The sequence below is a fragment of the Scomber scombrus genome, chromosome 17, assembly GCF_963691925.1.
Source record: "Scomber scombrus chromosome 17, fScoSco1.1, whole genome shotgun sequence".
Lineage (NCBI taxonomy): Eukaryota > Metazoa > Chordata > Actinopteri > Scombriformes > Scombridae > Scomber > Scomber scombrus.
Genome location: NC_084986.1, coordinates 20011286 through 20033609, shown reverse-complemented (window position 1 = coordinate 20033609; position 22324 = coordinate 20011286).

The following is a 22324-nucleotide window of genomic DNA, read 5'->3' as shown; positions in this document are numbered from 1 at the left end:
ATATTTTAGAATGGATAAAAGGATAAGAACAGGAGTGAACCAGTAAATGCATTTGAGTGTAACAATAACAAAGCTGTAAGATCACTCAGATCTGACCATAGCAGGTACACGTATAGTCAATAGTGGACTCAGTTAAAACCTTAAAACTAGTCAAGCAAATCTATCTTATCATTGCATCTGGAATGTTGTCATACTGTTTCACACTCTGAATATTTGCACTGTGTATTTATCCAAACACTGGATATATCTGCCAACATTACCAGTATCTCTGCACTCTGTGTTCATGTTACCCATCAACACAGAACTTGGTTGTATATGTTGTTTTTGTGTATTTGTATATTGTAAAGTATGTATGATACATCCCCATGCTTTTTTCTTGTATCTTTCTTTCATCTATCTAATCTTATTTTCCAATTTTGTTGCTCTCTTATTTCTTCATGCTGCTGTTCTGACACCTGCGGCAAAACAAATTTATTCTTTGCGTGATCAAGTCTGATCCCAATTGTGAAAGCGAGTGTTTGTTTGTTGATATGTTTTGTGATGATAGTTTTGTAAATTATCTGAGTGAAATTAATTTGAAAATTAAATTAGATTTGGTTTTATATTGTCATTTATATCATGATTTAAGGCAGAGATTAATTAGTAGAATTAAAACCATTGTTTTTATTGGAGGAATGCTGAAAAAGATGAAACAATCACCTTTGTATTTGTGTGCAATGCCCTGTAAAGCTTACATATTGAGCTGGTATTCTGTTAAATTATGTTTCTTTTGTTTAGGTGTGTGGTTTGCAGCAATCATTTTGTTTTTCTTTGGAACATGAATCTCATCTGCTGGAAATGTAAAGATTTAATCATTTATTCATTCATACAATTAATTGCATGAGCGTATGATGTATCCATTCAGTACAGAATGAATTTATTTTATTTGTCAAAACCCAAAGGGAAAAAAGAGGTCCACAAAGTCCCACAGTAGAGCCCCACCAGAGAAATATATAGTAAAAATATGAAATTCAATGTAGATATCTTCTGTTTGTTTTGTCAAAATCTCTAAAGGTAATTTAAAATCATAGAAGACCAAGAAAACAAGCAAATATTCACAACAGAGACACTGGAATGGGTGAATTTTTTGCCTAAAAAATTGACATTGACAAATAATCACTCATAAAAATAGATGCATTTAATATTACCGATGGTGGCTCCAAATCACTCTGGTCAGTATTTGTATTTAATTTTAATCCATATGCTCATTGTTATTTTTGTGTATGCGTAAATTATGCTTTTTGCATTAACTTTAGATGAGATATTAAGATAGTATGGTTATTTTGACTTGTTTTCACATATTGGCCCATTGTACACAGCTTTCTCCACAGTTATATGATGTCCAGGCTATTACACCTCAGTATAATGAAGGCTGATTTCCTCCTAAGCAGAAAACAAGGACGCGCACTGTTATATTGTTATAAGATTGGTGGGATATAAAACACATGCAATAGATACGTGCTGTTTTATTAGCCATCAGGTCTTCATATATAATGAGAAAAGGCAGGTATGTGTGTCTGAGTCACAATGATGCAGCTGCTCTTTCAACATGAATATGCTCTGTTTCTGACTAATGTTATTTAGCAAACTAACTTATTTATTCCCTCTCCCACCGCAACCTTTTCCCTCTCCCTCTATCTCACTCTCACATACTCACGTGTTTTCAGTTCTAAGGCTCTGGTGGACACACTGATTACCGAGCCCCTGACTCTAAACTTTGTCCAACAAAACCACTGCACATTTTTGCTTCAATTCTGAGCTTTGTAATATTTGGCAGCCCCAAATGGCACAGAATGCAATCCCCATGTATTTGGGTGTTTCAAAAATGCACACAGCCGGATGATATTTAAAACGTTTCTGTGGACAGAGCCCTCTGTCAGTCACTGCTGTTTGGAGACAGTTTGTGCTTCTCTCCTAAATTTCAGTTTACCAGCTCTTCTAATCCAGCTCCAGAATTACATTGGGGAAAATAGACTGCGTGTTTAATACTGTATGTCAGTAAGTTGGCATGAGATGCTTGATGCCAGCTCACTTTGTAGTTTAGACTGGGTTTAGCATCTTAAATGTAACATTTTAAGCAAGAATATTTTATATGATATATCACCATTGCAGCAACTAAAAACATAAAGTTGTTTGTTGTTCCAGATGTATCTCTGTGATGGTGTTGACGATGAAAAGTATCTAGATATGTTGAAAATCAAGGCAGTGTCCCGAAATGACTCATACAGGCACATTTCCTCTCCGCCATATCCACATTAAAATCAGATCTCTGCTGAAATGCAGATAAAGATAAGATAGGAAGAAACTTTAATTACTCTTCGGAGAGAGCTGAGATGATACAGCCAACAATCACCACAGTCATAAAAGACAATAAAGAAGAATCTAAATAAGAAGAGAGCAAATGAGTTATTGAACTATTGCAACAAAATTCAGCTTTGTGGCACTAGGTAGAAGAAAAAAAAAATTAGTGGAGGAACAATTATGCACAGCAGCATTTTAAATAGCTGAAAATATGTTCCATAGGAGTGCGTGAGCAGATAAAAAATTCATATTTAAAAAATGAGGAAAAATGAGGGTAAATATAGGTGATGGGAAATGACAATATATACAGCATACAAGATATGAATTATGTGCACAATCTTGACACTAACAGGACTGCCCACCTATATTTAGATGTGTGAATATGCAAGTCTGTTTACGTCACAGATTTAGATTGTACAAAATGTACAGATCTGTGTCTGTCCATCATCTCAACACTTCAGTGCGAAATTCTTACACAATATGCAGAAAGAAAGATTACACAGTGTGATGCTCATGTGCAAGAATCTGTTGATAAACATGATAATAATTATATGTATTTTACAAGGTGATGTGACGTGGACATAAAACTAAGGAATGCATATGTCAAACTGAAGTCAAATAGGAATAAACATTTAACCACTGCAATTAGAGTTATGCATGCTAAAATAGCACAGAAAGATGTTATGTTGTCTCTATCATTGCCATAATGCATCCAGATGTACATACATATTGAAATCAGTTGTCCTCCTAGCTTGCATACGAACTGGACTGAACAGTGTGTGTGTGTGTGTGTGTGTGTGTGTGTGTGTGTGTGTGTGTGTGTGTGTGTGTGTGTGTGTGTGTGTGTGTGTGTCTGTGTGTGTGTGTGTGTGTGTGTGTGTGTGTGTGTGTGTGTGTGTCTGTGTGTGTGTGTGTGCAGTTTATACAGTCAGGAGGTGCAGCAGGAAACATCATGCAGACTCATAGGGTGGGAGGTGTTGTCTAAGATGGAGTATAGGTTGAGTGATGCAGGCAGGCTGGTGGAGGCCCGTGTGGGAAGAAGGCTGAGGATGTGAAGGACAGACTGACGGAGATGAGTGGGAACTGTCATCTCCTCTTCATGCTATTTACATCCTTTAGAGAATTTACGCGCGCCCCATGTTGTCACACTATAGACACTTTTTCTTACTTTTCAAAACAGAAGAGGAGGAGGTTTGACACAATTTGCAGAGCTCTGCCTGAGCTGACAAGGAGTGAAAAAGCTGAAGGGTGCTCATTTGTCAGGTCTCTGAACAGAAAATCAAGAAAAAGGAAACATCAGAGGCATTATAAGTCATACATTTTTAAAGGGGGTGTATCATGCACATTTCAAGGTCTATATCTATGGAGCTCTATTGGAATATCTTTGCATTTTATAGTTAAAAAAACTGCATACCTATCTTATGCTGGCTGTTTATGCAGCCTCTCAGTTCAGCCTCTGTTCAGTCTGAAACAGGCCGTTTGAGCTGCTGTCTCTTTAATGACCCCCCTCTCAATGAGCCCACTTCGCTCTGATTGGTTAGTTTATGGAAACTGCCCTTCGGCGGCACATGAACAAACAGTAGTGGTAGAATTTCAAGTTTTTTTTCTCACTCTAAACAACTTAGAACAATGTTAGCATCAAAGGCTACAGAACAGACGGCCATTTGTGGGCATGTGCAAACAATCTGATGTCTTCATGATGAGGAAGTAGAGGTTATATTACAAATGAAGCATTCAGAGTAGGCTGAGGATTTTACATATGTTCAGCCTGAGTTTGGGACATGTGTTTAACATAGACACCCGAATTTATAACAGTATGAAAATGACAGAAAATCACAACAAGTATGATATGTGCCCTTTAAGTCTCAGAGCTCCATCATTTTGTCAACAGAAAAACTGTTGTCAACAGTTTTATGCTGCCGGTGTTTGAAAACCTTGAAGTGTAAGTGATCAATTTTAGCATGAAAAACATTATTTAGTCAAAGAAAGTGAAACACAAACAAAGCCAGAAGTGACTGTGAGTGGCTCCTAACAGGTGGCCCCATACTTCACTTACAGATTTTGGGCTTTAGATTAGTCTAGACGACAGCTCTGAGGTGTTTGTGATCTAAAGTACCATCTAACTGTGGAGATAAAGTATGATACTGTCAATACCTTATTATTCTTAGATTCTGGTATCTGAGTCTTAGCTGTTGAGAGAAAATTACAAAAACAATTATTACAGTTTAATTCCACTTAATTCCTATGAACTAATCAATACATTCATAAGTGCATCTAAGATCATTAGTTTATTTTTCTTGCAGTATCTGGTGGGGCACTGCTTTCAGACTGTTTTCCCCTTAGTTTGCTAAATATGTCAGACAGCTAAGCTCTTTAAGGATGAGTCTCGTTATATTCTGTTTTTCTTCCTGTCAGCAAATCCCATGAAAAAGCCAAAAACAATGAACTGATCTGACTGACAAGTATTACCCGTGCATCCAAAACCTGATGCAGTGTATTCCTCTGTGCCACAGACTCTAATTGTTGTCCAAAAACTATTAAAGCACATAAATGAGCCACACTGTTACACGGAGTGACATATTCTATCATTATAATGAACATGAGCAGCATAGTTTATTTTTAGTCAATCCCGTATAAACCGTCCTGCTGCTGTAAATTCTCACTAGAGAACCAAATGTGCATCAATCCACAACTGAAAGTACTGCCCAACAAATGCAATATTTAGTGTTGTTTGAATAATTTAGCCAAAAACTACAATGTCCAGCTGTTTTAAGACATTACAGAAAGAAAGTACTGAGGGACAGATTAACCATGGGCATAGATTTGGGTATGAACATAGGGACATGTCTCTAACAATGTCAAGGTTTTGCTGAATCATCTACCAATATTTTTGCAGATCTAAAACGATCTTGACATCTTAAGTCCCCATGCTGTTATTGATAAGATCTCTGCAGTGGTGCCAGGTTTGTGTGTTTTCTGTAAACAGTGTGTTATAATGATCTGGCAACGCTCAACTTCGAGCTGTAGTACACATTGTCGACAAGCAGCAAACTGCAGCAAAAGTAGATTTGGTGATGAATGAACGATGGTGAATCTGAAGAAGTTAGTGTTCATAATTTAACAGAACTGAAATCGTCATCACTGGACAAAACTAAGATCATTTAAATTTTAGGCATGTTGTTTGCTCATTTGCGATTATTGAAGGTTAAATATGTCTTTAAAATGAGTTTGTTGCTCCCAACCTTTAGAATGAAGCTGAGTCTGTTTGTGACCCTCATCGCAGATTATAGATTCAGTGTGGGCATGAGTCGTGAGCAGCTCGACCAAAGACTGATTTTCTTCTCACCAGATTGTTTCAGTCGAGCGATTTTTGGAGACTTCATGTGAACAGTATCCAACTCAGTATCTAATGTCTCAACAGTCTGGCTGAGCATCTGAGAGCAGCTGAAGTGTTGATATTTTTACATGTAAACTCAAAACTCACTTCTTTATCTTGGCTTTCGATTACAATGCTTTATGGATTGTATTTGTTTTATTATAATCACTTATTTTATTGTAAATCCAATCAATTTTATGTAGTTAGTGTATGTTATTTTATCCATTTTTATTAGTTTATATTCATATATATATGCACATTTTACATATATACTTTTTTAGAATTTGCATTTCTCGTGTGCATCAGTCTCATTGTTGTACTGTTTACATTTGCTGCTTTTTTATCGGCTTTTCAGTGAAGCACTTATATTTGTACCAATGCAACATAGTGTGCCCTTTATGTAGAGAAGCATAGAGTGAGTGTGTGGTGATCAGCGTGGTGGATATGAGAGGTACAAATAACTCTCACTTTTTAACTAACCATATCTTCTCTAAACTTAACCGAGTGTTTTAGTTGCCTAACCCTACAGTAGTTTATTTTACAAAAACCATGATCTTTCCCTAACCTTAACCATCACATAGGCACCGTGTGCAGATATTGTAGAGAGCAAATGTTTCAGAAATGTTGAATCACTGAGTGTAATCCACAATTTTGCAGAATCATCCCTTATCAACGTTCTTGTCTGATATAAGTATTCAGTTTTTATCAGGAAAAAAAGGCAAAATGAAAGAAAGGTCAGTGTAACAGATCTACAAAGTGTTTTTTTAAAATCCTTTTTATGTATCTACTCTGCACATATCTGCTGCAAATCAGTCTATCCGTTAAGAGGTAACTTTCCTCTGTTTTCCTCTATTTTTATACTCAAGTTTTTTGGGGTTGTTGTTTTTCCTTATCCAAATCGACACCCTAAACGGCAAAAACTGAACTGAGCACTGGAGTGTTAAGACACATTACACAATCTGGCAAATGGCTGGAGGAAAGGGGCTGATATAAAAACTGGGGTGTTGATGAGGAAATGTGGAACACATGTGCAGGTGGGTGGGGAAATCAAGTCGTGGGAATGACGGAAAGACAGGAGTTACTGCAGGACAACTGGGAGTGGATCTGGGAGGACATGAGAAGTTTGTGACAGAGTAAATGGATAGAATGAATAATTAACACTTAATCAAAATTGACCGTCGTGACACCGAGGGAGTAAGAATGGAGAGGTTGTAGCATGATGTCCAGACTTTAGAGCCCTTTGAGGCTTAATCGGTTTATGATTTTGGCTTAAACAAGTTCAATTGAATGGGCCTGACTCTTATTATCTTGTGACCCCTCACATTTACCTCAGGGCCCATTGGGGGTCCTGATCCTAAAGATTGGGAACCATCGTACTAGTGCAAATGTAGCCTGTGTTCCTCCCAAAGCTTCCAGTCAAATTTCCCCCCCAAAATAAGATGGGAAGAGATAGTCGATCCAATGCACCTGCTGCTATCTAAAAGTATGACGTAGCATTTTGAGATCTGAGAGCATCAAACAGAAGATTGTATAACACATACTTCTTCATCTCAAGGATTTAGCAGCTGTTTCAGGAAGACGGTAATCCCAAGATGTCCTGATACAAGAGGACATCCATTAATGCTGTCCACTTTTTTTTTTATAAATGTGGATGCTGGACAACACAGAGCCTGTTTACTCTGAGTTAGAGGGCATTCTTTGATGTGTCGAGAGCCAATAGTGTCGGGAAATCCAGACACTTAAATCCTTAAGAAAAAAATTAACGCTGAAACTCAGATGAGCGGCGCTTTGTGTTGCCTCTACGCAGATAGACAAAGAGCCTGTACAGCGGCACAAAGGCTTTTCTCTGCTCTCCTCACTAAAGCCCTCATTTCAAAGCTTTTCCCCTTGCTCCATTATATCAATTACAAACACCCCCTCAAACTAAAATCCTAACTCGATTTTCTGCTCTTGGATTTCAAAAATGCATAATTACAAATAGCAGCCAGGGTGCAATTTACAACATAAATTTTCTGCCCAGCCTCTCAGTCAAATAGGCTGCATGTCTGATTGGAAGCAGAAAAATCTTTTCAAGACAAAGAATTTTGAAAAGCAATTTATAGTATATTATTATTGTGTGGGTTTCATGTGTGTGAATCATATTTTACATTACTCAAAGAGTCTTTTCTGGGGAAATTGTAAAATAAATATATCGTTGTCTGTTTTCATTCCCTTGTCAGTCACTCTGTTTCAGGCTTTTTGATAACAGTCACAGTTGATAAGCAGGAGTCTAAAAAACCACACTAGCTACTGTAGTGAGCACACTGATGGCTAAATGAAGCTTGGAAATTCCCTTCTTATCCTCAGGTATAAATTGCCTCGCCAATGACAGCAAGTCATGTCATTAGTGGAGCAGGGAGCTAGGGAGAGGCGGAGCAAATGGATCCCTGGGGTGACAGCTGTAGAGGCTGAGTAGAGCAACACAATACTGCAAAACCTCTGCTGCTACATCAGGAAGGTTTTCTATCAACTCAGCTTTGAGAACGTGCGACAGGAATGGCCCAAATGTGCCCCTTGCTTTGAACCTTTGCATGATTTACATTAACAAACTCCATATTTATCATATACTGGTCCTTTATGCAACCCCTCAGTTGCCGTTTTAGCCTCTGTTTCTTTCAGGGCCCCATCCTGATGAGCCCAGTCTGTTCTGGTTGGCCAAGTCAAGACAGTTTTATTTATAAAGCACCAAATCACTAGAGAAGTTATGTCAGAGCACTTTTGTGAGATAACTTTTGTGAGGTGTAGACTGTTCTCTTTGATTCCCACATGAGTAACACCTGGTGACAGTGGCAAGGAAAAACTCTGCTTTAACGGGAAGAAACCTCAAGATGAACCGGGCGCTTCCAGAATCTGCCCATCCTCATACTTCAACAAACCCTAGTAGAGCGATGTCACATCCTCTCCTGGTTCTTTACTTGAAATGCAAACTTCTCACATACTTCCAATCAGAAATATGCAAGTGGACACTGTGAACAACCCATGGAACAACTTGAGCAATAAAGACTATGGAACTTAGGCCGTTTGTGGGCATGTGAACAATCTGACATAATCATGAGGAAGGAGTAGAGGTAACATTACAAAGTGGTAAGAGCATGGTGAAGTCTGGGCTTTTGATTTGCAGGGAGAATTTAACATGTGTTCACCTCAAGACCTTTGAGTATGTTTAGTTAAATAAAGACATCTGATATCATAAAGATATAAAGGTTGCAGAAAATTACAAAAAGCATGATTTGCTTCCTTTAAATATGTGGTGTTTAAAGCTTTGCAATGAAAATATCTTCAAATACTGCACTGCATTGTCTTTTATCACTGAACTGAACACTGGAAATGTAAATGTGTCTATCAATTCCAATAAAGTAGCATCCATGTGTGTAGTACATCGACAGTATAGGACAGAAAATTCGTTTTGAAAGCCGTAAATCTCTTGTTGAACCACTGGTATTGATGAGCAAATCTATAAAACCCTGTAGTATTGTCATTTTAAATCTCAGGCAGAGACAAAATAAAAATGGCTTTTCAGGCCTTTAATCTTCCAGCAGACAGATTGAGTTAGCAGATATGAGTCATCTCACCTTGACCAGTCCCAGAGAACAAACTAAATGTAGCACAGAGTGAGCGATGCTTGTTTAGCTGTCTGAGCTCACAGCCTGGTCTGGGAAAGTGATCTGATAACACAAGTCATGATTTAACACTCACACAAATCCCTTTGATTCACACTCATATCATTTAAGCCCTAGAGCCAGATGTTGAGCCATTAGTTTTGGACATTTCAATACATTGTGTTACATGCTTTGTCTGCAGGCACATGTGTTTAATGGAAGCAGGAAAGAAAGCAGCAATAAATTAGCACTATATCGAATGAAAGGATGTGTTTGTTTAAACACCTCCACTAAAGTGATTTGAAGCTATGTTGTATTCTAATATAGTAATTAAAAATAACACTATAAATACTATAAGAGTACACATTTTCTTATATAAATGTATGCAAAGTATTTTTGTATAGTCATAACACATAGCATAAAATGGCTATGACTGCTAGAAAGATAAAGTCTTACCTTTACTACAGGCTTGTAAGGAATCATATTGTAATAATAGTTTTTTCAAAATCACTGCAACCACAAGGGATCATTGATCATACAGTCATAAATGTGCACAAAAAATATTAGGCTGATTGTCCACTGGTATGCAAGAAGAAGCACTTCTGAAGTTTCAGAAGTGTGTACTGCAAAACTTTAGCCCCTAAAACCCAAACTTTGGTCTAGACACAAGTAAATCTCAATTTATAGCCTCTGTATCTGCATGGCCGTGAGGGTCCACAAGGCATAAATTTTATAACTTGCCCATGTCCATGGGAGTCTTGTCCATTTACAGCCCAAAATATACGACCACATGTTTGACCATTTCCTCTGACACAGTCATGCAATGTGATATCAACAGAGCTGTGGACCTGTCTGCTGTCTGTTTTTCAAGCAGCATAGCAAAATCTGATTTTTAACATATAATTTGGATGAACAGCTCGACGAAACATAAACAACTGTAAGTACAGCACACTGATGATGATGATGATGCACTATTTCAGCTGAGACAATTTAAAGAACTGTTCATGGAAAACTTTGTATGATAGTAAATGGAATATTTATGATCAGTAATGGACTATTTACTGTGACTGTACATACTAAAATGGAATAATTACTACATTTAATCTGACCACAAACAGCAGTTTTATTGGAATATTGGCTTTTTATTGGGCATGTGGTAATGAGGCTCAGGTAAACTGTGCCTTTAGTTTGTGTGTCTTTCACCACTGAAGCACTGATGCAGCAGGAATGATCTCATTTGACAATTAGTCCTGCAGAGCAGAAATGATAACATGATTTTTTATGACTATACTTTTTAAAATTGTGCATCAGCATGATAATTCAGACAGATCTGCATCAGCCAGTTGGTGAATGGACTGCAGTTTCAGATGGGGCTGTATTCAACATCGTTTGTTCATAAAAGAGAACGCAAAGGGAGTTTCAAGTGGTGAAATGATTATCAGGAGAAGTAGAGGCGTATCAATAATGTAAAGATATCTCAGTATTTATCTCTGTATTTCTGTTTGGCAGTGAGTGCCTCACAGTGAGCACTGCAGTCTAAAATGACTTGACAGATTCTCCAGAGACAACAAAGTCTCTCATGTCAACTTTGTCATTAAGACTTCCTTTGTGGAGTCGATACCCTTAACAGTTTCTCATTGGCTACACACTAACACTCTCCTCACCTCGCTGTTGCTGTTTCCCTAAACATAATGTGGCCTGGCAAGATGGACTATACCTTCTGGCATTTTTACGATGAAAATTTCTCAAGTAAAAAGCAAAATTTATGGTTATGCCCATTGAGCAAGAGCTTGTGCATTTTCCCTTCATCATTACCATACACAGCAGCGGCAGCACACGCTTCCTGCAGCTGTACCGCATGAAAAATTACTTCTCCTGTGACAAAAGCTGCCCCCTCCTCCCTCGCTCCCACCAAATCCAATTTACTCGTCTCCAAACCACTCCGCCACTGCCTCTTTGAGTATGAAAATCTGTAGATCTGAGAGGAGAGAATCCGGAGATCCTGTTTAAGTGTAATAATGCTGAGAATTTGGCATGATGATGCTTAAAAAAGAAAGAGGACGATAAATGTATAAATATATTCAAGAAACAGCAAACCTATATAAGAAAATGTTGTTATATCTACAGGAAAATATGAGCACATTGTCTACGAAAGAAGGAAAATCTAGTTTGTAAGAGGACAACACACACGCTATATTTATGTAATGAAATACAGCTTCAGTATAATAACAGATTGATGACATGGAGCCTCTCAACGCCTCTAGCTGGATATTAAAGCTGCTACATGTAACTCAATGTTGGTGACCCATAATAGCAGCTGCTGGTAACTGATTTCTCCATACATGCACACAAGCAACCTTATTAATAGGTAAGTCAGAGAGTCCGCTTGGGTGCTGATTTTATTACCAATAGTCCAGAAGAATATGGAAGTGAAGATGTAAAAGAATGGATCAATAATGATGAAGCAAAACGATCAATCTGAAGGCTGCAGTTCAAATGTTGCTTAAATTTAAAACTTTTTTTTTTCTTTTCACATGTTATTTTACACCTTTAGTTACATTTAAGTGTCAGGGAAGTGACTCATATCAGATTATGTCAATATAATATGATTAATAATTTGGATTTGTTTCTTATAATCTGACCCAAACACAGGTTCATCAACCAAATGCTGGCTCATTCCACCACCACCAGATCCTGTTCTATCTCCTTTCTTCATCAGGGCTTACACTTATGAAGAAGCCTCACATTAGCATAGTTCACCAAAATATCGGTGGCGAAATTCACAATAAACATATTCTTCACTTTTCATTTATCTCTCCAAGGTCGGAGATTGCGAAGGAAGAAGAATTAAATATATTCCTCGCTGAACACATTATTCATAGTTAGTATCAACAATTTTGTAATTTGCCAGATACATTAATAAGCAACATTTCCTCATTATGTTGACAGAAAACATAATTGGGGCCTCATTATGTTTATGCCACCAGTTTGCATCAATGCTTCAGTAAAATAGCTGACTTTGAGACAGGTCAAGAACTTTCACTGACAACCATGAAAGCTGAAGTTAAGTTTTGTCTCATAACACATTTTTATTTCATGGTGGCCCGGCACCCTCACAAATTTAAGTTCCTGTGAATTGTCATCACTTTAGACATATTATATTATGTATAAATTAAGTCAGTGAGGGCTCAGTCCATGTTTCTAGAAGATGGACATTTAAAATCAGCTTTTGAAATGTGCTGATAGCAAACTGCTCACAGCCAAAATTTAGCAATGCGGCTCATCATTGATGCTTTAGGCACAAGAGATGCACCACATCAGATCAATTCCATCTGCCTTTCACAGGACAGAGCATTCACTCAATCCTATTTGCATGCCAGATTTCATGTTGTTTAGCTCAAACGTCCCACCTCCCAAGCAGATTTTCTCAAAATGACTAGAATTTTAATTGGGAAACAAACACTGTTTCAATTAATGGGGAACTGCTGCTCTTCTCCGCTACAGCCCAACTCTGTGAGTTACGCTGATAAGCCAGGATTAAAAGAATACAATTCTGCCAAAAGAGAAAATCAGCTGCATTGCAGACTTGTTTTTGTAGGTTTTCTGCTGTTTCTCCAGATCATGCAGCAGGACAGTGTAGAGGTTGATTAAAAAAATTCTTGTCTTGTTCTTGAAGTATTGCAGTAAACTGGAAAAAGGTGGAAAAGATGACAACACCAAGAAAGATTGTTTACAATATCCTTAAATTTCAAAAGTCTCAAATGGCTTCACAACACCCACATTGTGAAAACCATCAGTGAGTACATGGAAAAGTTCAACCAAAGTCCAAACAAAGTCTTCATTTTCAGAAATCTCTTCTCAGTCATATTTGCAATGGGTATTGGACTATAAACAAATACAAACATATGATAAAAAACAAGCAGGATAGATTTCTGCCGCAGGACATCAACTCCAAACTGGTAACTGTTATTGTCTACAAAAAGGTCACTGTAGCAATGATACCTGGTGCAGGAGCATCAGTGCAATGTTGGTTACCACAGGCAACAGATCCACTGAATCAAAGATGGAAAAAAGTTAGAGGCCACTCGACTGTCCAGCTGCAGACCCCAACATAAATCTCTTATTGTCTTTAGAGAGAAAGCTCCGGGCTTCACATCAGAGCTGTTGTTCGTAGAAAGGGTTTGAATTATTTATTTGAACAGTGTTCCACATTGAAATGCCGAACTTTACAGATTGACAATATAAGAGCACAAGGCAGGCTGAGGACTGCAGCTTTGAGGGAAAAGCATTTTTGGTGCTTTTGTTGTGGATGAAGGATGCAGTTAAAGTAAAGAGGGTCCAACTTACTATTGTTAAGTACTCTCACAGCAGAAATCGACTCTATTCTCATGTCCCTGGAACAAAGGTAATGCTCTGTGAAGTGTGGACCAAAGAGGAAAATCGTCATACTTTTGACAAATTTCAAAGCACTCCTGAAATGTAATACTGCACTTCTGTGACTTCTACAGAGAGAAAAAGAACAGTCAAAATCGGCAGAGGTCAAGTTACCATGAATTTCATTCTCTATGTTGAGTTTCAAAAATCTACCCTTTTCATAAAAGGCTCAGCTTGTGACAAACTATGTTGTACAAGGTCTCTAAACTTGTTTATATTTGTTCTGAATGGTGAGGCAGAAAGGCTGCCATTATAGCATGATCCCAGCTGTGTCTGATCTCTCCCCAAGAATTTAGTAGATTTTATGGGTCTTTATAGCCTTTTACAAATGGGGATACGGGTGTCTACAAAGCCATTCTGTGTTGCAGGAAGTGGCGACCAAGCCTTTGACTGAAGACTATTTGACATATGGCTTTTCTTAATACCAAGTACGCCAAGGTTGGACTTGCATACTTGCTACTACACTTGACAAGTTAAACTCTGGAATACAAATTTGAGGACAGGAGGACGCGTACCATTCAGCGTACTTGCTGACAGCAGCAGCTCAGCTTCCACACTGCTGTCAAATAGCTGAAATAAAGACATCTCTGACTGGAGATGTCTTAAGCAGAAGTATTTACTTGGGCTCAATATTGAGGAAACTTCAAAGTGTAATTAACATGCTATAGGTGACAGTGTAATGACACCCCTCAGATCCTCACATGTTGATGCTGGCATACAGCAGCAAATATCATCCAGTAAGATTATTTCTAGGAAATTATTAGTCAACCTTACTCTAAACATATGTGCTCCTTACCTAGCTCATCCAACTCTTCACTCTGAAAGATATAAACTTCACCTTTGACCCTGGGGCAACTGCTGTCTGCTTATCTGTCTTCTCTGTAGCCAGATAGACGCCTGGGTTGCCATGGAGTCGGCTGATGGGAGTACATGCCAGTGTTGAGGTCACTGATAAAATATGAAGCTATTGTTGACCTGGAGGGACCTTTAATAGATAATAACTGGGAAAATTCCTTCACAAACACAATTTACTGTACTTTGACAAAATAATCTCAACTCACAGCTCCACTCACACTTTTTTTCTCACAAAATGTAACCTTATTGACAGACAGATGCAGTAAATTGTTTTTCGGTCTGTAATGTAGCTATAATACAAATCAAAACTGTTATGTAGTTTAATGAAATAAAACAAAATTGAATGTAAACAGGATTTGTTAAGTTTAATACATTTATATGTATGTAAATGTGGTGATATCTACATATAAAACTACAGAGGCAGCACTGTTATTCTGTCTAGTAAAAAAAATGAAGCTCCATTTCAGACAAATTAATGTGACAGCTAAAATTGTTAGATTTAATCTGCGAGACCAACATTTATCTTCCAAAAGGAATTATATCATATCTTAAAATGCTACAGAGACATAAGAGCCAGCAGTGAATTATCAAAGTGCTGCACAGATCAGTTCACTCCATCACATTCTCCCTGGTATGATGACGGATGATGTAAGTAGCAATTTCTCTCTATTGACTGGGATTAGGGTGTGTTAATGAATTGACATTAGAGATGAGGGATAATCTTTGATCTAACTTGGTAAATAATATTATAATGAAGTATACATTTGGTGAATTATTTCTTTAAATATTTATGATACTTTTGTGTGCGAAATTTTAATATGACTGAATTTATGATTGGTTTGGGCAATATATTATAATTATATTAGTTTCTTTTTCTGATTCAGAGACTGATGCGTGACCTATTGATAAATCCACTATTGAAGGACAGGCTCCTTCTACTGGGTATATGGTTGGATCCCAAGATGGACTCAACCCTGCTTAATATGGGTGAGGCCACCCAAGAATTGTCTCAAACATCACCTAGGCCATCTTACACATGTTCACCAAACAGAGCCTAGCATTCACCTTCACCTTCACTAATATTGCCTACCTCTCACAGAGAGTACCTCTACTATCAGTATCCTGTGAAGTATTGGCTAAACCCCTCACAAAGCCAATTAGTCATGACCCAGGGGTTAGTCCTAAAAGGGATGCGTGGCCCCCTGACTACTATAGGATTCATATGCAATAGGGGAAGGCAATTACACTATCCTCTAGTCTCCCTACAAACTCTCAAATTAGTAGGCATTCCAGGTGCAGCCTTGCTTCTTATGTGAGCAATCTCCAAACCAGCATACTTGGGGGAAAGAAAAGGAGAGATGAGCTAGAGGAGCTCAGAGGACAAAGACAGGAGGATAAGGAGCTTGATGAACAATGAAGACGTTGCTACGAATTGATGCATTCGAATGAAAGAGCCAGCCGGGCTAGTTTTATTAAACAGGATCTCTCCTCAGGTGGAGACTCTCCTTTGACTCCCTCATCTTTTCATGGAAACGTACGAACTGCCCACCTCCAGGATATTCACTCCTGCCCCTCAAACTTGGTATATGCTGACTCTCACTTGCTTCCTTAGTTTAGCTTTCCCAGAGGACTGCCTAGGGTTTGTTTAGACTCCTTTTTCTGACCTCTGTAGCTGCTGTTTAAGCTGCACTTTCATTCACCATGTATCTGCCCAGGCTATATCATGTTCCAGTCACCATGCATCTGCCATGTTTTCTCTTTCTATTCACCATATACAGCACCTGAGTCTCCAGACACTACCCAAGCTCCTAATTATGCTGCATCCATGCCTGGTCCTGGTCAGCCCACTTTCACCTGTAGTCTATCACCAATGCAAGCTATGTCATCACATGTATGCCACAATCTGTTTTCTCACATGTACAAAGCCCTGGTGTTATGGATTTATTCATAGTCCCTGCGTATTGAATGCCACACATCCTGTGTCCCAGAGCAGTTGAGAGAGTAATTTTGCCCTCCTGAAAATGGCTCTAAATAACCTCCTTGACAATCACCTCCATCATACTGATAAGTATAAATATCCTCTAAGAACATCTTCAGCGTGCATGATGCAAGACCATATTCCACGGATCTCCTAGCACTTCAAGATAAATATGGTTATCCAGGACGGCTCGTTCAAAGTGAAATTGGAGTAATATTGAATTCCCCCATTATCCGCATAAGTGATGTAGAGGCCTTTGATGAGTGTTCCCGTTCTGTCCTTGCTCTGGTGGGATTGTTGCTGTCCCTAGAGGGACCTAATGGGTCTGAATTAAGATGTGGCTCTCATGTTGACAGACTCCCTGTGCAGTACACGGATGGATTTATTGAGCACTGTAATAATCGTGGCATTCTGATTGTGCAGGCAAACCATATTAACTCCCTCCTTGACCTTTCAACCTGTCTACAGTCAAGGCTGCGAGTCAAATGCATGTCAGAGAGATCTGCTGAGCTCCACAAAGAGGAAAGACCACAAACTGGAAAGGAACACCAGTCCTTCAGAAAAGTATTTTTTGTTTATTTGTCAACAACATTGGAGATTGATAGCACACCAAGAGACTAAGCCTTACTGTGCTTACTATACTGGTTTGTGTAAAAGGAGAGATGCAGTAAATGTTTGAGAATACACAAAGTGGGCAAATGCACCTTAAAGAGGCCATGTAGTATCTGTAAGGAGCTTCACCTGACCATTCTCCATGATGAACAAACAAGTCAGCCACAGTGATGTCGACATCCTCTCCATCAGCACTCCTTTACATGGACAAACCTAACCGCTCATGGTTAGTTTCAGTCATGCTGACAGTGGTCAGTGTGTGTCTCCACATTGGGGAAAAGACCCTCACAACTCATGCAGTTCTTGATGATGGTGCAGATACTGTACATCTATACTGCTCTCCCCCAAGCTGTCCAGTGTTTGGGCCTCACACTCATCTCACTACGCACAGTGAGACAGGACATAGTACAGTTGAATGGAGCATCTGTATCCTTTGAAATTTCCCCTATCAACCCGTCAGCTGAAAGGCATGTTATCAATGGAACATTTACTGTGGAGAATCTTAGACTGTCCAAGCACACAGTTATGGAGGCAGTATGCCCATCTCAGAGGAATTCAGGGCTTGACATTAGCAGTCGCCCACACTCACACTAGCCACTGTGGCGGGTGTCATTCCGTGTTGTGAACTCTTGTCATAAACTGGAGCAGCATGCAGATTAATGCATGCCCCCCCTACTCTTCCCCTCGCTTCTGCTCGCCCGCCCGCTGAAGCTACAAGTGCATGACCGGGTCGCTTACACACACAGTCACAGACCTTACTGCTCTATCTACACACAGTTCACATTCACTGGTGAGAATATAAATCTCTATCGCTTACTCTCTCTCTCTCACACACTTCTGTCACTTGGAATCACAAAACAATTGCAATGATAAGGCAAAAAGAATTTGTTCGCTACTGCAAAGATTGCTTCTGCTTGGTATGATTTACTGATGTTTATTTATATTTAAACAGACAAAGTGTATCTCTCAGCAGTTCTTTGTTTAATTTTTTATCTTTTTAATTCATCTTCTACACCGCTGCACCACTTTTATCATATGCAATCGTTTTATGTCTTTGTGTGGATGGTTGCATGTTTTCATACAAAAGGAGATGCAAAGTCCAAATCAATGAATTCTGGCTCTCAGATAATGGAGACCCCAAACAGCTGACACCTGGTCTCCAGGGGAAGTGCTTCACAGACATGCTGGGTTACAAGTCACATCCATCATCTACCGTCAGCCTACAAAGATGAATATATACAAATTGCTGGCAAGCCTATATGATCCTCTAGGCTGTCTGAACCCTTTCAAACCAAAGATCCTGGCACAATATCTATGGAAGCAGTAAAGACAATGAGATAACATCATCAAAATAGATTTTTGGAGAAATGGCAAGGATGGGAGTTGGTGTAAAATGCAAAATCTCCCTTACATTCACTATCCTCGCTGTTTTCAGCCTCCAGTACCAACGCAGCCACCTCAGCAACCCATATGCATGTATTGTGTATCTGGATGTATGCATGGGGAAGTTGCCTACCTTTACACTAAAGACAAAGCCCTTAAATGCCAGCTATTTATCTGCTGCCTTGAACTACGTGCAGCCCAATCTGTTGCCCAGTTGGCTAATCTTCTCAGATCTGATCTCACTATTCCAATACACTCAGTGACTCCCTAAACAGAGTCCACGACAGTCCTGACATGGCTAACATCTGGCGCTGTTTAAATTAGGTGTTCGTTGGCACAAGAGTAGCCGAGAGTCAGACTGTGACTGAGAGGAAGAGCTGGAGATCTGTTGACTCAAAGAATAATACAGCAGATTACATAACTTAGGTGCAAAAGCCTCTAAGGGCTTCTTCAGCAACACAGATGGAGTCAAGACCCTCCATTCCTCTTGCTTTAAACACCAACTGCTGGCAAGCCAATCAATAGTGCCAGCTGAATCAGAGCCTAATGAGAAAATCCATGTTCTGTGGCGAAGTGATGTCAAGTACAACTTAAACATAACCCAATGCTATAAAAACTCAGAGAGGCATCGTATCGTGCAAAGGAACAAATCAGAGTGCTTCCCTGAGAAATCCAATGCCATTAAAACTGATAAATCCATACCAATGAGTATCAAACTACTCCTCCTGTGTCCTGAATATGACCCTGATCTAGGTCTCATCAGAGTGGGAGTTCAACTTTGTAGAGCCGAGACCCTTGACCATGACAATATCCATCCAGTGATATTGGATCCAAAACATACCATGATCAAATTAATGATCAAGCATTATGATGAGAAACTGCTCCACCCAGACCCTGAGTGTATCATGGGGGAAATGAGACATAGGTTCTGGATCCCATGTGGTAGCCAAGCCATTCGCCAGCATTAACACCAGTGTCAAGACTGTCAGTGGTAGAGAGCCAAACCCCCCTCCTGGTCCACAGACATAGATTATTTTGGAAAGTGAAAGTCAGCCACCACATAGAGAAAGTAGGGGCTTTAAATGCTTAACAACTCACTGCTTACATCTTGAGTTGCTTGACAGTACAGATGTAGATACATTCTTAATGATCTTCCGAAAATGTCTGTCATGCAAAGTGAAACCCTTTGAACTCCTCTCTGACTGTGGGACTCATTTCAGAGCAGGAGAGGCAGAGATACTAAATGCCTTCCAGGCCATGGCACCAGACTTAAGCAGCAATTGTCCCACACACACAGGTGAGCTTCCAATTAAATCCCCCATGCCCTACATTTTGGTGGGAATGATCCATGAAGCCATGTTGCATTAGGAAACCAACCAAGGACAGAAACAGTCCTACACATAGTTCTGACTGAAGCTGAAGGCATTCTGAATTTCAAAATCTCTCAGATGCATCTCCTCTGACCTTGTTAATCCAGATGCAGTCACACTAAATATATTGATGATGGAGTGGCCTGACTCCTCTCTTCCTCAGGCAGTCTACTGTGCAGGTGATCATTTCTGGACAGCCTTCATTTGTTCTTACCTTCCATATTTAACAAGATTTACATTTACATGGTTCTGTCAATCAACATTCACATCATTCTCTTGATAAAGTGGACATAAATGTTGCTATATCCTGATTGGTGCAAGAAGTTTTATGACTTTTTTCTAACTCATATCAGTTGGTGTTTCCACCCACAACTGTTTTTACAGGCTGAGCCGTACTAAACTCTTCTACTTAACTCACTTTGGAGGTGTAAAATCTCCCTTTAAGTTGAGTTATTTGCCACTTTCCTCTGTTTGTATAATTTGCTCAGCTGCTGCTCTATTAAAGCCCAAGTGACTGGATGCAGAGTGGCGGGAAAATAAATGGCAACGATTGCCTATATGGCTGCATTTACACTGAAAAGGTCAGGCTATTTTTTATTGATTATTTTTTCCCCCTCGATGTCTCCAGCAACTGTGACAGACAGCGCTATTCCTTCAGCACGCCGACATTTGCTATAATCACCATCGAATCACTTTACCGATACGTTTTCTGCAGTTCCACCAAGTTTGTTTAAAGTCGCTAAATTATTTTCTACCCGCTGGCAACTGGAGAGTAAAAACCCAGAAAATTAAAGAATGAGATGTGATTTCTTTACTCCATTAACTTTGGTGCATGTGAGAATGTCAGCACGGTGGGACACGTTCACTCTGTAGCTGTAATTTTCTTTTCGTTTTGTGACTGACCTTTTCAAAATCATTTAGAGTCATTAAGCGTGCCTGCAGTTTGGCCTCAAAGCATTGAAGTTGATGCTTAAAACACAAAGCAGAGTGTATTTCTTCTGCATTTAATGTTGCCCTCATCATTACATGGTGCCCTTGTACATTTCACTGAACAGTCCATTAGCTCTGAAATAAAAAAGGTTGTTTTCAGGTATTTTAACACAATATGCAAAAAAAATCATTTAATATAAACACCCGCCCCCCTACCCCGACCTCTCTAGGTTTGACCATCTGTTATATTGGTTAAAATAACAATGTGCTGCTTTTCTAAGATTCTGTTTTTTTGGCATTTATTTGACAAATAAAAGTGTGGCGAGACAGAAAACAGGGGTAGAGAGAGGTATGAGATGCAATAAAGGTCTGTGGCCCAGAATAAACTGTGTACGTTGCAGTTATGTGGCATGTGTCTTAACCAATAGGCTTCCAGGGGCCGCCCCTGCTGAGATCTTTTAACATTGCTAGATATCGATCCAACAGGCCAAACATATGCAAGTAGGCAGCTACACAGGTTGTAAAGAAACAGAGGTTTGCCGTATTAGCGCCCAGTTAATGTGAGCGCACTGTATTGATGCTGAGAATACCAGGATAACTGTGAGTATACAGTACTACAATACAGAAGGTCAAAGCTGAACCACAATAGCCAGCGTGAGGGACAGTTTTTATTGTTCCTCTTTGTTTTTTCTTCCAAATAAATGTGACTCACCTCAGGGTTTGTTTGTCTGACCCTGTGAGTACTCATACTTGTTGCACTGTTGGGTACTGTACAGCATGTTTAACCATGTTAACGCGCTCCTAAATACCAATTACTAGCAATTATGTCATTATATCTAATAGAACCAAAGTCTGGACCTACAACAATAAAAATCAAGTTAGATTTAACTGGTTTTCCTTAAGACAAAATGAAATAAACAACAATTTTGTCTCTGTGCTAATTTTGCAATAACCTCCTGATGTGTTTGGGCTGTTTTTAAATTAAAGTCCCTCTTTTCCTGTAAAACCTTACATGATTTTAGATGACTCACCTTGAACTCAGGGCGTACACATACAGTTATTCAATAAAATATGATTATGGACAACTAGCTGACCATCCTAGGCATCATAAAATAAAGACTTTCACCATTAGTTCTATTAGTCTGTGTGAATATGTTTGGATTTCAGTTTTATGTTCAAGAACCTAATATTGCTCTGTATTCACCAATCCTTTGAGAGATCTAATTTAACCTGAGATGAATTATTTAAATCCCTCTCAAAAAATAAAAAGGCACATTAATATCTGAATATTCTATAATATGCCTTCCATTTAATTGAGACTTTAAAGCAAAAGTAAGACTTTAGAAATGCAAACAAAACTAACTGCAGTTCTTTTCTTACTCAGACTCACTTTTCTGTCATGTTAATT